Source organism: Myotis davidii, unplaced genomic scaffold (assembly GCF_000327345.1).
Source record: "Myotis davidii unplaced genomic scaffold, ASM32734v1 scaffold6, whole genome shotgun sequence".
NCBI classification, from domain to species: domain Eukaryota; kingdom Metazoa; phylum Chordata; class Mammalia; order Chiroptera; family Vespertilionidae; genus Myotis; species Myotis davidii.
The window spans coordinates 2,296,849-2,312,032 of record NW_006383011.1 but is presented as its reverse complement, the minus strand read 5'-3'; the positions used below and the strand labels follow the sequence as shown (position 1 = coordinate 2,312,032).

Sequence of the window (15,184 nt, the reverse complement as noted above, 5' to 3'; positions counted from 1 at the left end):
CTGTAATGTTGCTACTGTTATGAATCGTAATGTAAATATCTGATATGCAGGAAGGTCTTAGGCGACCCCTGTGAAAGGGTCGTTCGACCACCAAGGGGTCGCAACCCACAGGTTGAGAACCGCTGCGCTGAGGAGACGTGTGTCTATGAAACACTTACTATGTGCCTGCACTTTTTTCATTACCAAGCTGCAGTGCCTGAGGATCCTTTCTTAGCTTATAGTTCATTCATTCATTCAACTCTACTTTTGAGAGCCATATGTGCTGGGCACTGGGCCAGACATTGGAAATACAAAGTGTACAAGACACGGGCCCTGATCACAATGATATGAGGCTGCAATAGCAACCCAGTGCCTTGCCCTCAGTGAGTGCTCAATGAGTGGTACCAGAGAGGCTGATCCCAGTAGGTTGGTGTGGGATCCACATCCACATAGCCTGGTGGGGTGGCCTTGCTATGTGGACCCTAGGTTGAACGTGGGTAAATCAGGAAGTAAAAGGGCATCATTATTACTGATGTTGAACAGGAAGAAGCACTATGTGGCAACCCAGAAACATGGACATTGGAACTGCAGCTGATGTAAACATGGAACAGGAAACAAATAAGCCATCTTCTTTGGCCAGCATGCTCAGAAAGTTGGCATTTTGTTTTTTTGTTCACCTAAGTCCGGGGTCTGAAAACTATGGCCCATGAGCCAAGTCTGGCCCACTGCTTGTTTTTGTAAATAAAGTTTTATTGGAAAACAGCCATACTCATTTGTTTACATATTATTTTATGGCTGCTTTTACACTATAATGGCAGCATTGACTAATCTCCAATAGAGACTGACCACAAAGCTGAAATATTTACTATTGAGCTTTACAGAAAAAGTTTGCAGACCTCTGACCTGGCTTTCCACTTTAGCTAAAATAAAAAACAAGTTTTCAATTACTTTGAAAAGTGTACATATATTTATATAGAAAAAGTCTACAGCGATATAACAAAATTATTTGTGATTTCCTATGGGAAATTTGATTTCGAAGAATTAGGGGCATAGAACACTTAAATTTTCCTTAATTTTTAATGATCAGATTCTATTACTTTTATATTTAAAAAGACTTTTGTTATATGAAGCACTTTTGTTATATTGAACTATTTTCATTATGTTCAAAGTAACTTTTAATTGCAAAAGCTATACATAAATATTTTAGAAAACAAAAAGTAAATTTAAACTACCATCATTATACTATCCAGAAATTTCTTACTGTTCCTTTTGGTGCATATTCCCCAGTCTTTCATTTTTATGGGTTACTATTTTGATGTACAATCTTCCAGTCTTTTGAGTATATACTAGTATAAGTGCATGTGTGAGTACGTAGATACACATCCACACACATACATACACATTTAACATACTCATTATCTTTGGGGAATTTTTTTTAATTTAATAATGTATTGTAAACACTTTTCTGGGTTCTTAAATAGTCATCTACCCAACATTTTATTTATTTTTTTTAAAGGAATATAAGCTCTTTAATCGTTTGAAATCAGAGGGGCTATAACAGGACACTAACCCTGTAGAACAAAGGGTCAGAAACACTGGCCAAAGCAAATTTATCTTCATAATCCAGCCCTTAATTGGGCTGCTTTCCTATATTTCAATTGAATGTCTGTTTTTAAGCCTCCCTTCAGCAATGACTGTCTCTCTATGATTGCTTCCAGAAGTCTGTGAAACAATTCACAGTACTATAATTTTTCTCATGGCTATCAAGACAGTACAGCACCACTGAGCCGTCAAGAAAGGGCAAAGGAAAAACACCGCTTTGGGGTGAAGCGGCAGCGTGTTGTGTTGCTTTGCTTCAATCGGTGGTGTGACAAGGTGTTCCGGAAAAAAAAAAGAAAAGAGAGAGAGTGCAGCAGTTTCCTCGTTTACTACACTGTCAAGAGTCTACATATCTGCTCGGTGCATTCAAAAGTAATCACTAAATTTTTCAATATAAAAAAAGGAAAACAGCCGAAACCGGTTTGGCTCAGTGGATAGAGCGTCGGCCTGCGGACTGAAAGGTCCCAGGTTCGATTCCGGTCAAGGGCATGTACCTGGGTTGTGGGCACATCTCAATATATTTTAAAAAAAATAAATAAATAAAAAAAGGAAAACAGATACCTATCCCAAAGTTAATGGATATAAACAGCCCACAGAGCTGACATTATGAAGGAAGTTACAGATTTGGGGGGGGGGGGGGGAGATTTATTGTAGAAGACTGATAACTTTCATATATCTTTGAAAGGGCCAGTGATACAGCTCTGAGCTTGACCTTGGGTTTCCACAGCCTCTAAGGGGAAGAAAGTCTGCCTAAGAACAGAATGTTAGTTGAGGGATTGTGTCGAATGAAAAAAATGAATGGATGGTCGGCCACAAAATTTTCAGTTTCTGGCATAAGCACGCAACCCACCACTAAAATTCTGGCTGTGGCAGCCGCTGCCTCTGTGCCTTCCTCATTAACTTCCACAAAAGACTTGTGGACAATTTTTGATATAAAAAGATCTCTGGCTCTTGCCATGCCAGACAGATCAGCCTTGATATTAATAAGATCCTACACCCAGGCTGGCCAGGTGAGAGTTGAGGTGGCAGCTGTCTTCCAGCTTGAACCTGGGCAGGTGGACGTTGACTTTAATGGAACTCAGATTCTCAGGTTTGGTCCACTCGTGCAGTTTTTCCAGGGTCAATTGTTCTTCGATCTTCTTCAGACCCGTGGCCTCGTCCTCGATGTCATCTGGCAGCAGGATGACCATGCTGAGGTCCCTGCCTTGGTAAGGCAGTTCCAGCACCTGGCACTTAAGGTCCTTGATGTAGCCAAATGGAAATTTGCTCTTCTGATACATCATTTTCACTGTTTTTGTGTCTTTCTTATTCAATCTGAACGGTGTATCAGTTGTGGCCTTTTTACTGAATGTCTCCTGCCAGTTTCCTTTGAAGTAGATGGCATTAACTAGCACAAGTTTGGTCATATCATCAACCACGCCTGCAGCCAACAATTCTGGAATTTTCCCTTCAGTCTGCCCTTTGACCCACGCGTTTATCACCTTTCTTGCATCTTCAGAGGCTCGCTGAAAATCTACACTGGCCAGTTCAGCACCATACATTTTCTGGGTTGAAGCTAAGAACTCAGGGAGGAACTCATAGGTTTTCTCTCCGTATAACCTATTAGCAAGTTTGAGAATATAGGGAGCTCCACGCTTGTTGATATCAGCATTCAGACTCTGAAAACTTGAATGAATCTCCGTAACAGCATCGAAGTGAAGAGCCTTGGACATCTGTGCCTCGGTAGTGCCTCTGGCCCCAGAAAGACCATGGCCAGCGCTGAGGGAATGCTCACGGGGGAGAGGAAGATGTTTCCAGAGGGCTGTTGTCCTTCAGGGTGCGGAAGAGGTCCACAGCGAACCGGGTGTTGGCCACGCTCAGCTGCTTCATGGTGAGGCTACAACACAGGACAGAGGCCCGTTGCTAGCTGCCTGGGAGGGGCTCTGGATCTGAAGATGTACCCAACATTTTAAATTGCTGCACGGTATTGCATTCTATGGAGATATATGTGTACCGATTCCCTATTATTGGACATTTACATTGTTTTCAGTTTATTACTCTTTTAAAGAAAGCTATGAGAACATTCTTGTAAATAAACCTTTGCAGATATCCATTATGACTTTTATAGGCTACGTTTGTGTAAGCAGAATTGCTGGACTAAATGAGCACTACAATTCTGATTCCAATTCTATTCCAGTGTGTGAGTTCCCTGCCCCCCACACCCCCCATCAGGCAATTTTCAGATACCAGCTGGGTGTCCTGCATTTCAACTCAATTCTGACACTGTCTACCTAGAGTTAACATCATATCCCACAGGCTAAGGGCTCAGGCCCACCAGACTGCCCCCCACTTCAGATGCCAATCACAAGTCCAGGTTGTTACCTGTGCTTCTGAAAGACTCGCTAAACATCAGGGGTCCCCACAACCCTCTCCTTGGGTTAATTTGCTACAGTGGCTCACAGAGCTCAGAGAAACATCGTACTTACTAGATTATCAGTTTATTATAAAAAGATGTAACTCGGGAACAGCCAGATGGAAGAGATGCACAGAGAAGCCGAAGGAGTTTCCAAGTGCTCGCAGCACCTCCACACGTTCACCAACCTGGAAGCTCTCCAAACCGCGTCCTTCGGTTTTTACGGAGGCCTCATTACAGAGTCATGATTGGTTAAATCTGTGGCCCTTGGTGATTGAATTCAATCTCCCGCTCCAGCCTCCCTCCCCCATCCTGGAGGGTGGGACTGAAAGTTCTACCTTCCAATCACAAGGCTTATCGCCCTGGCAACCAGCTCCTATCCTTAGGTGACCTAGGGGCTTTCCAGAAGTTGCTTCATTAACATAACAAAAGACACCTTTTCCAGTCTTTTCACTTAGGAAATTCCAAGGGTTTTAGGAGCTCTGTGCCAGAACCAATGAAAACCATATATACTTTTTACTAAAATCTACAATGTCACATTAGCTTTTGTTTTTCGGTGACTTGTGGACCAGGTTGTGCCAATTTAAATCCTCAGCAGTAGTGTTGGAGATTGCCTGCTTTCCAGACCTTAAACTAGGTATTATAAAAACGAACCACAACACTTTCACTTTTGGTTTTGTGTTTTCTTACCAGACAGTTCTCTTCTTATTGGCCATTTAAGTCTCAATATCTCACTGTAATGCCGAGCAGTTGTCTTCACCCCACATTTCAGGACCATTTAAGTCCTGAACTACTAATGCTTGGCAAAGCCAGCCATCGGCATCGACATCAGCCACTTCTGGATGTTGACCTCTGCGTGTACACACCCTGTTCTCCTGCCTCCCTCAGACACCCGAGGGAAGTGGTGGGTCTGGCGGGGTCACGTGACTTGGCAGGTACTAGATCACACACTACAGAAAAGCAAAAGCTTTATCGTGAGGATGGGTGGCCTCTCCTCCTTCTGCCCTTGGCCAACATTCTTGAAAGAGTAGCATAACGTTCTGCCTCCACTCCCAATCCCGCGAGGTTCTCCTGCAATTGAAAAGTCTGTCAGGAATTTCTAACTGCCTGATCCAGGACCTCCTGTTGGCAGCAGCCAGGACTGCACCAGGTGTTAGACCCAGAGGGCCAGATGGGACCTGGGGCCAGCAACCTGGGTCCTAGAGTTCTCGCAAAGAAAGAATTCAGAGCCAAGACTCAAACTATAAAAAAAAAAAGTTTATTTAGAAAGTCACAGAGGTAGAAGAAGTGAGCAGTAGAAGAAATGAGCTCAGGAGACAAGTTACAGAGGCAAAAGAAGGGGCCTTGGGGCGTAGGAGAGAGAAGGGTGAAGGTAATGCGCCTGGGGGAAGCCTGGGAGAAGGCGAGGGGAAGGTGAAAGGCGTGGGCCTGCCTCCGTCCTTAGTCCTAAGGGCTTTCGAATGTGGGGATTTTAGGGGAGGTCCTGGGGAGGATCTCAATAGAATATTCATCAGCTTTCCAGGTGTGTCCTCTCAGGATCATGGTCTCCACTGATTGGCCCGCACCAGGGCAGGCTGTCATTAGTCAATGCACCTGGTCCTGAGGTCAGCCTTGGTGTTGCTTGTCTGGTTTTGCTGCTTTTCTGGTCCTGGAGCTGAAACACAGCTGAGGTCTAGATGCATTTGATGCAGATCAGAACCTCACTGTCCTGGGGGCCTAATGCTTAGGGCTATTTTCCAGGCCGCTTGTTTGTTCCCCCTCTAAAGGGGTGGAACCTGCATGACTAGCAACATGCCAGGGGTGGAAAGGTCAGGGGAGAATGCGAACTGCATGACCAGGGTCATGAAAGGTCAGGAGGCCTAGACCGCATGACCAGAGATATGATAGGGATGAAAGGTTAGGTTACCCTGGGGGCGAGGTCCTTGCTTCCCAGTTTTTTCAGTTGCTAGGACCTGGGGCTTTCCACCCTGGTGACCTTATGTACTGGCCCATTGCCCTTGCTCTGCTCATGTCTATCTAACTGCCTACCACACTTCTCCTCTCTTTGGCTTTTTTACTTTTAATATATCTTTATTGATTTCAGAGAGGAAGGGAGAGGGAGAGAGATAGAAACATCAATGATGAGAGTGAATCATTGATCGGCTGCCTCCTGCACACCCGCTCCTGGGGATCTAGCCCACAACTCAGGCATATGCCCTTGACCGGCATTGAACCCAGGACCCTTCAGCCCGCAGGCCGACGCTCTATCCACTGAGCCAAACCACCTAGGGGTCCTCTCTTTGGCTTTTGATATTTGACTCTCCTTCTTGGAAGGTGTCTTGTCCACAGCCTGCATTTAGTTGTTCATATTCAGTTTCCTTTACTAGCTCTTCTTCCTTAAATTCCCTTTAAATGCATGCATCAATATTCCTCAAGGTATATCGGTTACATTTCACGTCTCTTTTTGTTCATGCTGTATGCTTGCAACTCTCTAAAGCTTTGCTCTGCAGACCGTTCACCTCGGCTCCTATGGCCTGTCCAGCACTCACCTCGCCGCCTGTCTGTCTACCCACCGGAACCAGGCCTTCCTCCCCGGCTTCCTCTCTGAACAGAATCACCCTCTACCAATTACTCAACTCGGAAACCTCAGAGGCATGTCTTTTTCTGCTTTCTGCCTCGTCTGTCAACATCCAGTATGTCGTCAGACCCCGCTGGTTTCTGTGCATCCGCGAGGGCCATCAGAACTGACACGCCGCCCTCCGCAGCCCTGACTTAAATGAATGAGGCTGTTTTCTCTCCCATTTCCTGCCTCCTGATTCTCCAGGCAGAGTCTACCTTTCTGCCGCTGCTGCAGCGGTCTCCGAACAATGCAACGCAATTGCAATTGCGTCCTCTGTCCCTGAAAAGAACCTCTCAGTGATTTCTCGTAGATGACAAAGGCCTTCCTAATCTGGCCACCGCCTCCCTTTCATGGCTCACATCCTGCACTTCTTCCTGCCCGGCAGCCAGCCCTCATTCCCAGCAGGGCCCTCTGCCCACCATGCCCTGACCCAGCCCCTCTGCACCCCCAAGACCTTGCCTCTCCTTTCCCAGCGTTACTCACTTCCTGCTCTCTGGGGCTGGGCACCGTGGTCCTATCGCTGGGAAAGCAGTTGTCACCCTTGTCATTCCGGTTAGTCACATGCCTGCTCTTCCCCTGCCCATCGAGGAGTTCGAGGAGTTCATTGTGGACAGGAGGACCCTGCCTCACTCACCTGTCTCTCCAGGGCTTAGCGCTGTGTCAGACACAGAGGAGTCACTCCGTGAATGGGTGGTCCTCTAGTGACATCACCACGCTGGCTCCCCAACCCATGTTTTTTTAAAAAAACAGATTTTAGGCTCCTAGTGTTCTTAGTTTTATGGGACTACCGTCAAGATGATACTGTATCAGCGATCAATTTCCATATTGACCTAAGTTCCTGTTGCCGTTCATCAGACACCCCCCTACCCCCAACCCCATATCAGGGTGTTTCCTGTAGTTTCAGAAAGAGTGCGCCTCCCGAAGGTGACATGCTCCTTTTCCTCTCCACACAGGAAGCCAGAAGGCCGATGAAAATACAGGCAATCCCAGTTAGCAAACACAGTGAGCCAATATTTTTAGTAACTCTTTCACCAAGGGCTTTGGGATGTCAGCCCCTTCCTACCAATTTAGAGAAAGGCATTTGCTCTTGGGCTGTGCCTGGAGCAAGCAGATAGGCCCCTGGGCATGAGCAGTCAGGTCTGGCAGCTGGTGGGCCTGGTGGGGAAGGGAACTTGGCCTTTCTGAACCTTAGTGTCCTGGTCGGTAAATGTAAACAGGCCCCCGAATGACAGGGTTGTTGTAAAGGTTGAGGGATGAGATGCCTCGGAGCACTGCTGGGGCCGCTCAACAAAGTGCAGCTGCTGAGGCGCTGCCCATTGGGGGGCACGGAAGGGAGGGAGCCAGGGCGTTCCTGCATGGCAGGCTCAGCCTTGGCCGGTCTCGATAATACTGCTGCCCCCTACCCCCACCCCAGGAGATAGCTAACTTCAGGGACCCGGAGTTGGGGAGGTGTGAGGTGCTTAGTCACGTGCCGGGAATGCCCTCTTGCCTTAGAGTTTAGTGACCAGGGAAGAGGGTTTTAACGGTTCAGGGAAGGTGTTTGGGAGCTCTTTGAACCCCTGAAACTGGATAGTGAATTTTGTGTAAGAGCACATTTTTCTGAGGAAAGAGGCGTTGGTTTTATCAGGTTCTCCGAGGGGTCTGGGACCTTAAAACTGTTAAGAACCACGGGCCTGGAGTCCTGCAGACTCCAGGGCACTCTTGAAGGTGCATCGTTTCCATCTCCAGGGCAGGGGTGCTGGGAGCAGAAGCCAGTCCTAGTGCAGATCCACCGTCAGCCTGCAGCGCCCGCACTGCCTGTGGGGGGCTGTGGCAGGCTCTGAAGGATGCTTCTGGGGGAGGGGGAGTGCCTTCCTGCATCCGGGGTGGCAGATGTTTGTACCAGCTGCGGGGGTGGGAGGTGCAGCCTGTAATCCAGGAACTTTATAAGAGAGACATCGCCAGTGATCCTTCTGTAAACGAAAGGCAAGCCTCGGGCTTCTTAAGCTGGGGCTCTCACCAACACCCTTTAACCAAGCGGGGAGCTCGGGCGACTCACTAGCTCTTACAGCAGATGTGAGGGGAGGGGCCCAAGATGACCTACCTGTCCAGGACGAACAGCCTTGGGCGTGAGGTCAGGCTCGTAGGTGGAGGTGCTGCCAGGGCGGCGTTCCTCCCATCTCCTGTGGGGACATTCAGGACGCAGACACCCGGCCCAGCGTTCCCCTCAGAGACTGAAGGAGAGTGTCTGTCCACTGCAATTGGGTGTGTTCAGTCTGTCTGACTCTCGTTTTGTTTTTTTCTTTGTTGTTGTTGTTAATCCTCACCATAGGATATTTTCCCATTGATTTTTAGGGAGAATGGAAGAAAGAGGTAAAGACAGAGAGAGACATGGATGTGAGAGAAACACATCGATTGGTTGCCTCCTGCATGAGCCCTGACCAGGGTCAGGGCCGGGGAGGGGCCTGCAGTCAAGGTACAGTGCCCTTGATTGGAATCGAACCTGGGACCCTTTGGTCTGGAGGCCGACGCTCTATCCACTGAGCCGAACTGGCTAGGGCCCATTTCGTTTTAATACCCTGGGTTTGGTGGGATGGGGCTGTCCGGGGTTACTCCTGGGCTGAACAAGGTTCCCGATGGAGTGGGTTTATTCAGAAGCAGATAGCTGCTCCCCTGTCCAGGCTCTCGCTGCTCCCTGTTCTTAGGGCACTTCTGCCCCGAATGACTCAGCCTTCCCGGCCGACCTGCCGGCGAGCGAACGGCAGTCCCTCGTGTGCCTGCTGAAGGATAAAAAGATGATGGTGCGCTTGCAGCTCGGGCTTGTCATCATGTACATTATATTCAGGTTTTTACAATGAGTGTTTGATTTGCCGTGGATGGATATTTATCTCCAAGTCCACCAAATGCTTCTCGAGGCAGCCTCCACACAGACTGTAATTGCTAAACCCACTTATTCTGACTCAGTGTCTGTTTGGCAAAATGTCTAGAGAGACAAGAAGTGGGGAGAAGTGAGCTGGGCCCAGATGCTTCCCTATGACTAACAGAATGTCCACCCCAAGTTGGGAGCTGAGCAGCCTGCTGGCGTGTCATAGGTGGGTGGGTTTCTCACAACTCTTATTTAAAGCTGTGCCCTATTGTACTGAAATTGCAATTTGTGAATAAGCGTGGAATTAGAGTTGTTGGGCTGAGCTGACTCACTGCCAGTAACTGGGACAGGGTCTGAGGATGTCTGCGTGTCACATGGAACTCAGGCAAGAGGAGAAAAGCAGGGAGCGCTTGCTGGGGAACCTGCCCATGGCTTTCCTGATGTCATTTCTGCAGACAATCGGGGCCACTGGTTTATCTCTCCACTCATTCCCTCCATCCCTTTAGAACAGTGGTTCTCAACCTTCTGGCCCTTTAAATACAGTTCCTCATGTTGTGACCCAACCATAAAATTATTTTCGTTGCTACTTCATCACTGTAATGTTGCTACTGTTATGAACCGTAATGTAAATATCTGATATGCAGGATGGTCTTAGGCGACCCCTGTGAAAGCGTCGTTCGACCGCCAAAGGGGTCGCGACTCACAGGTTGAGAACCGCTGCTTTAGAAGAAGAATAGGGTTGACGCACTCAGTGGCTGATCCAATGGATCTCAGTGGAAACGCTTGAAAATCAGAGTTTGGGGCTTTGAGATCGATCACATAGCCTGCATGCAATCTCCAGAAGAGCCCTTGCAGCAAGAGACATGGCAGGGGACACACAGAAATTGGTTTCAGGATCAGATTTGGGTGTAGCCTAAAATTCTCAGCATCTTCAGTCACAGCTTTGGGGGCTGGAGGAGATGAGCTTTCCAGGTGACATGGGCCATTCCGCTGAGCTCTGTGTTTCTGCCAGGTGGGAGCAACCTGGGGTTCAAGCTCTAAAGTGTTGTTGTGAGGACCACTGCCATCAATTCTCATGAACAATTTGATTTGAATTCACTGATTATATCATATTGATCAACATTTTGAAAAACAGAGAATAAGGTTCTGAGGTGACAGATTTCATGAAGCATAATTTCCATAGAAACAGGGTAGAGAAATCCCACAACACTGGGCCCCCGAAAAAGGATGAGTGTAGTGTGAGACATAAATGCTATACCCCAGTGATTCCCCCAGCGACTCCCACTGGGGGTGACATTGCTCCTGGGAACATTGGGCAATGGCTGGGGACATGTTTGGTTGTCACTGAGAGGGGAGGTACCATTGGATTCTACTGTGTAGGGATCAGAGATGCTGCTGAAGATCCTCCAGTACACAGGACAGCCACAACAAAGAGTTACCTGGTGGTGCAGAGCCGGCATGGCCATGGGTGAACCTGAGAGGGGGAGGTGAAGGATGGAGAAAAAACAGACAAGAGAAGAAAGCTGGGTCTGGGTGGGGTGCTGTCCTCTCTGATGGAGAGGCAGCGCCACAGCCTTCGAGCCGAGTCTTTATTTTATAGCCAGTTTCCACAAGGCAAAATAAGGGCGTGGTCACAACGTTCTCGAGGGTTTTGAATCTATTCAATCACATGCACCTGATCAAGCTTTGTTTACTTGCTGCACCTCCCGCAGCCTATATCTCTCAGCCACGTGGGACCATAGGGTCAAGCTTACAACTATAGCCTTTGGCTATAATTGTGCTGGGAGGGCTTTGCCCGCCAAGCTGGGACTTGCACGTGGCTTTGCCATGAGAGGAACGTGCACTCTCATTAGTCCGAGGCTTGAACTTGTCCGAACACTGTAGCTGCTCTCTACATCTGGTCCAAAATGTCAGCAGGGCCCCTCCGGAGAAACCGCTTATAAACGGACCCCAGAGCACAGCAAGTGCCTGCACACGTTCTCTTCCTCCAACAAGCTGCCTCCTGCATTTCATGTGTAACGATCACCAAACATCATCTGTGTGCCGGACACAGTGATTGGCTGAGTGGGAGGCTAAAAGATGAGTAAGCCCAATTAGGCAGAAAGGACACGATCACTTCGTCTCTCCTCTCCTAGACAGAAAGCTCTCCTTGCACTCTGACAGAATTAGCGATGGTGCCTATAGTAGCCTTTGTTCTAAAACATAGAAAAAATTTAAAAAAAGCCTCCATCCCTTTGGGAGTGGGGGCGGGCGAGGCACCCTTCCCCTGCGGGCTCTGTGCTATGATCTGGTTCTGGTGCTGTGAGTTGTCCCGGAGGCTTCCTGCTTTCTCATCCATGCAGCTTCCCACTCCGAAGGGCAGGCTTGTTTCAGTAACTGAGATGGACTCAGATGAGGCTGGGGGTCTGGAATTCATTCCCTCGCTCAACAGTGATTATTCATGCTCGACTGCAGATTTCTGCTGAAAAGCCCCCACATCCGGCCTCGGGAAGCCCTGCTCAGGGGGGAGTTCTTATGGGAAGGTGTCTTGGCAAAGGAACTTTGGAGAAGGAGGAAAATCATCTGGGTCGCTCACAGTTCCATCGTCCCAACCTCCCTGGAGCCACCAGAGCTCTGTGGATACGAAGGTTTGTTCCCCAAAAGGGATTCAGGCTTGAGGGAGATGGAGAAGTCAGAAGCTATGAACTGGACTGGACCTGGTCCAACCCCATCCCATCCCATCCGGGCGCATGTCCCCACTTGCCCTCCACTGGAGCAAGAATGCCAGGGCCATGCCTTTGCTGATGACCGTGTAGCATCCTGTCTCTTTACCATCAGACATTTAAAGTCCCCACAGTCTGTGTGGAAGAGCCCAGGGTGGAAGGTGCTGCAGAGTCGCTGTCAAATATGTACCATGTCACACATGCATGTTCTACTGTTTGCTAAATGCACGTGATGTGGCCAGGTCTAAACAGTGGGGATTGACCGAGGTGCTGAATTCAGTGAATTGTCATTCCCCTGCTGCTCCTGCCTCTAACCACAGCCAGTTTTGAGTCTGTCTCCTCACTTGCTTCCAATCCCTTCCCAGTTCCACCTCTTCAATCGGGAACCAGGTCTTGCTAGTTCTTCCTTCGTAATCTCATGGATGTTTCCTTTCTCCCCCCTGCAGCTCCCCCCCCACCCCGTGTCACCCAAGTCTGCCGCCTGCCACTCCATCACTCAAAGCTGCCCCCCTGGCCAGTCTCTGAGGTGCTGGGCTTTGCCCGCCAAGACACGGCCACCAGTAAATCTTCCTCATGGTCTGTAATTTCCTTGGTTTAAAAATATTTAGGACTTCCAGCCTCCTTAACCTGGTATTCAAAATGCCTCACAGCGTGGCATTAACAACCATCTCTTCAGCACTAATTTCCATGCACTAATATTTTAAAAATAACTTTAAAAATAAGTTGTAAGTTTCTTATTAAAATACCAATCCTATATAATAAAAGGGTAATATGAAAATTGACCAAATGATGGAACGACCGAAACGCCCGTGGCCCCTCGCCTCGCCTGGTCCTGTCTCTGAGTGGGCACTCCCACCCTGATTGGGGGTGGGGCCGGCCAGCAAACCACCCTCGGCCCCTTGCCCCAGCTGGCCCGCCCCCGATGGTCCCCATTTGGGTGGCCAGCTGGACCCCACCAGTGCACAAATTCATGCACCGGGCCTCTAGTTAATTTATAATTACCATGTAGAATTATTACTTTATCATACCCTTCAGAACAAAACTGTTCAATAAATATATATCTACATGCAATGGTATTATGGACTGCAATGAGTAGAAAGCTTTTTTTCCATTTTCCTCAGTTTCATATTTTTAAAGGACAGATGTCCATCTCTTATTCGCTTTAAGTAAGTTGCCAAAAAATCCTAGTGCTCTATAGGAAGTTCAGGAACTGCCAGCTGGTTTAGTGGCACCAGGCCTGTAATATTTTGCTCTCACTGTGTTTGGATGAGGTTTGTGGGCAGGGAGAAGTACGTCCAAACAGGACCTGCGGCTCCCCCTTGTGGAGCGCGGTGAGAAAACATGCGGGAAGAAGTTGCTCTATGACATGTTGGGGAATACTATTTTAATGAAACAAGATCCGTGAAATATGTATGGTCTTAAACTGAATTTTGTTGTTTTGTTTTTGCCTATTGAGAATAATTAAAATATCAAAGTTTAGCCCATGGATTCATTGTTTGCCTACAGTTTTCCACCTGAGCAGTTTACAAGGAACTAATTGGTTTGAGTATCACACCCCTCCCCCGCCTCCCCCATCCTGTTACTCCCAACCCCTGTTTTTCCACCTCATGGTGAAAAGAGTTGCTGGGTAATCCAAACCAGAACCCCTCCTCGCCCCCCGCCCCCCGCTCCCCCAATCCGGAGCAGGCAGGCGAGCAGGTAGGGGCGATCAGGCCCTGGCGAAGGTCTCTGCTGGGGATTGGGAAGGTGGGGGGGTTCTGGTTCCCTTCCTGTCAGCTCTTTCTACTGACTGGTTAACCAGCTGTCTGGTCCGTGTCCTGTCAGCCTGGCTCCAGGTCACTCTCTAGTCCACACACTGGCCTTTCTTGTTTTCCCTACTTCTAACTAGACACGGGGGGGTGGAGGACAGGGACCAGGGTTAGGGGTTACTCCCCCAGAAAGGGGTGTGAACAGAATGGCCAATGATTACATTGTCCAATACAGCTTGTCCTGTGTGAAATGCATCAAGCTTTTGTCAGGGTCAGCCTCTGGGATCGCACCACGTGGTCCTTAATTTCCATGGCAGGGAGACAGTGAACGTACCTGACTGGGAGAACACTGGAGAGGTCCCTGCTAGGGTGCTCCTGGTTGCTTCGCTAAATCTGGCCTGTCTTCCTGGTCTTACCTTCGGGTCATTTACTCCGGGTGGCCCTCCTTGGAATCCCCCAAGGCAGGGTGAGATGATTCTCCCAAAGCCCAGCACCCACTGGCACCCCGATTATTGCCCTGATCACTCTGCACTTTGCGAGTTTACTTGGCTGTCACCACTATTAGGCTCCCTGTCTCGGCAGCAAGTAATTGTGTTTTACTTCTCTTGTATCCCTGAGGCCTGGGACCCTGCCTGGTGCTCTGTGGGGGGTGTCAGGGAAGGCATTCTGTCTGTAATAATAAAAGCGTAATATGCTAATTAGACCGGACAGCTGAACGACCTTCTGGATGTCCTTCTGGACGAAGCCTATGCAGTGGGGGCCGAGGCAGAGGTGGTCAGGGGTGATCAGGCAGGCAGGCAGAGTGGTTAGGGTTGATCAGATAGGCAGGTGAGTGGTTGGGGAATCAGGCAGGCAGGTGAGCAGGCAGGGGCAATCAGGCAGGCAGGTGAGTGTTTGGGGGGATCAGGCAGGCAGGTGAGCAGTTAGGGGTGATCAGGCAGGTAGGCATAGTTGTTAGGGGCGATGAGGCAGGCAGGCAGGCAGATGAGTGGTTAGGAGCCAGTGGTCCTGGATTGCAAAAGGGATGTCCGACTGCCAGTTTAGGCCTGATCCATCCCCCAAGAGGTTCTGGATTTCAAGAGGGTGCAGGCTGGGCTGAGGGACGTTTCCCCGTGCACAAATTTTGTGAGCCTTTAGTATAATGTAACTTCTGAGCTGTGTTTTCAAGAATGAGTAGGGATTGTTCAGGGAAATAGAAACTATTCCATGTAAGTGGTAAAACACTAAAATCCTACAGCAAATGTGTACAACGAAGAGTGAAATTCTGAGTCCCTTTCATCTCATACCACTGGTTCTTGTCTCTGAAAGTAACAATTATAA

The 15,184-nt window shown here is 48.7% G+C and overlaps 1 pseudogene; it reads right to left on the bottom strand.

Annotated features, from left to right (window-relative positions):
- Positions 1–2,208: 2,208 nt before the first annotated feature.
- LOC102752647 lies at positions 2,209–3,488 on the bottom strand (annotated as a pseudogene).
- Between the last annotated feature and the right edge of the window lie 11,696 nt (positions 3,489–15,184).